This window comes from Mustela lutreola, chromosome 12 (assembly GCF_030435805.1).
Source record: "Mustela lutreola isolate mMusLut2 chromosome 12, mMusLut2.pri, whole genome shotgun sequence".
Lineage (NCBI taxonomy): Eukaryota > Metazoa > Chordata > Mammalia > Carnivora > Mustelidae > Mustela > Mustela lutreola.
The window spans coordinates 69,051,390-69,053,538 of record NC_081301.1 but is presented as its reverse complement, the minus strand read 5'-3'; the positions used below and the strand labels follow the sequence as shown (position 1 = coordinate 69,053,538).

Sequence of the window (2,149 nt, the reverse complement as noted above, 5' to 3'; positions counted from 1 at the left end):
CTATTGAGATCATTTTGCTATTTTTTAAATTATATATTTTTTTCTATTTGTATCTGTTGGTTATTAACCTCTTTTCAGATATAAGATTTGTAAGTATTTTCTTACATTCTGTGGATTGTGTTTTCATTCTCTCTCTTTTTTTTTTGGCAATGCAGAAACTTTAGTTTGATGTAATACCATTTATTTATTTTTGCTTTTTTTGCTTGTGTTTTTCATCTGGTATCCAAAAAACTATTGGCAAGACCAATGTCAAGGAGAAATTTTCCTATGTTTTCCTTTAGGAAATTTAGTTTCATGCATCACCATTAAGTCTTTAATCTATTTCAAGTTAAGACTTATGAGTGATATAAGGTTCCAGTTTCATACTGTTTATGTGACTATTCAGTTTTAAATATCATTTACTGAACAGACTCTTTACCCATTACATATGTTGGCCCCTGTCAAATATTAGGTGATGGTATGAAAGGATTTATTTCTGGACTCTCAATTCTGTTCTACTTGTTTATTGGTCTGTTTTTATGCCAGTATACTTTATTGTTTTGAGCATGAGGGCTTTGTAGTATAGTTTCAAACCAAGAAGTGTAATTTCTCTTCTTCATTCTTTCTCAGAACTGCTTTGATTATTTGTAGTCTTTTATGGTCTCATATAAATTTAGGATTCTTTACTTACTTCTGTAAAAAAATAATATTGGATTTTTAAAAGATTTTTAATTTATTTATTTGACAGAGAGAGATGACAAACAGGCAGAGAGGCAGGCAGAGAGAGAAGAGGAAGCAGGCTTCCTGCTGAGCAGAGAGCCTGATGCGGGGCTCGATCCCAGGACCCTGGGATCATGACCTGAGCCGAAGGCAGCGGCTTAACCCACTGAGCCACCCAGGCGCCCCTAACATTGGATTTTTGATAGGAATTGGATTTACAGATGGCTTTCGGTAGTATGGACATTTTAACAATGTTAATTCTTACCATTCATAAATATGAGCTATCTTTCCATTTGTGTCTCCTTCAATTTCTTTATCAATGTCATAGTTTATGGGGTATCTTTATCTTTCATCTTCTTAGATAAATCTTTTCCTAAGTATTTTATTATTTTTGATGCTATTGTGAATTAGATTGTTTTCTTTATTTTTTCAGATAGTTCATCATTAGAGTGTTAAAATGCTCCTGTCTTGTGCTTTCTTTGGCAGCACATATACTAAAATTGGAATGATGCAGAGAAGATTAGTGTGATCACTGAACAAGGATGACATGAAAAACTGGGAAGCATTCCATATTAAAAAAAAATGAAACAAAACAAAATTCTTGTCTTTTATATATTGATCTTGTATTTGGCAGATTTACTAAATTTGTTTATTCAAAATTTTTTGTGAAGTTTTTAGGATTTTTTAACATGTAAGTTCATGTTATCCAAAAAAAGAAAATTTTACTTCTTCCTTTTTATTTATTTATTTATTTATTTTGGAGTCTCTTATTTCTTTGTGTTCCTTGTTTCTCTGGCTAGGACATCCAGTACTATGTCAAATGAGAGTAGTGAAAGTGGACACACTTGTCTTGTTTCTGATCTTTAAGGGGAAAACTTTCAAACTTTTTTGATTGAATATGAGATTAGCTCTGGGCTTGCAATATGTGTTTTTTTAATGGATTTTTAAAATTATTTTTTAAATTTTTTTATAAACATATAATGTGTTTTTATCCCTAGGGGTACAGGTCTGTGAATCACCAGGTTTACACATTTCACAGCACTCACCATCACTCACCATAGCACCTGCCCTCCCCAATGTCCATACCCCCACCATCCTCTCCCAACACACCTCCCCCCAGCAACCCTCAGTCTGTTTTGTGAGATTCAGTCTTTTATGGATTGTCCCCCTCCCAATCCCATCTTCTTTTATTTTTCTTTTCGTACCCCCCAAACCGCCTATGTTGCATCTCCACTTCATCATATCAGGGAGATCATAGGATAGTTGTCTTTCTCAGATTGATTTATTTCGCCAAGCATAATACCCTCTAGTTCCATCCACGTCATCACAAATATCAGGATTTCATTTATTTTGATGCCTGCATAGTATTCCATTGTACATATATACCACATCTTATTTATTGATTCATCTGTTGAAGGACATTTAGGTTCTTTCCATAGTTTAACTATCG

At 33.4% G+C, this 2,149-nt stretch overlaps 1 non-coding gene across 1 annotated transcript; it reads left to right on the top strand.

Annotated features, from left to right (window-relative positions):
* The first annotated feature begins 1,169 nt into the window (after window positions 1-1,169).
* LOC131813301 (U6 spliceosomal RNA) lies at window positions 1,170-1,276 on the top strand. The gene has a single exon (XR_009346726.1). It is a non-coding gene; the product is annotated as a U6 spliceosomal RNA (small nuclear RNA).
* The last annotated feature ends 873 nt before the right edge of the window (window positions 1,277-2,149 follow it).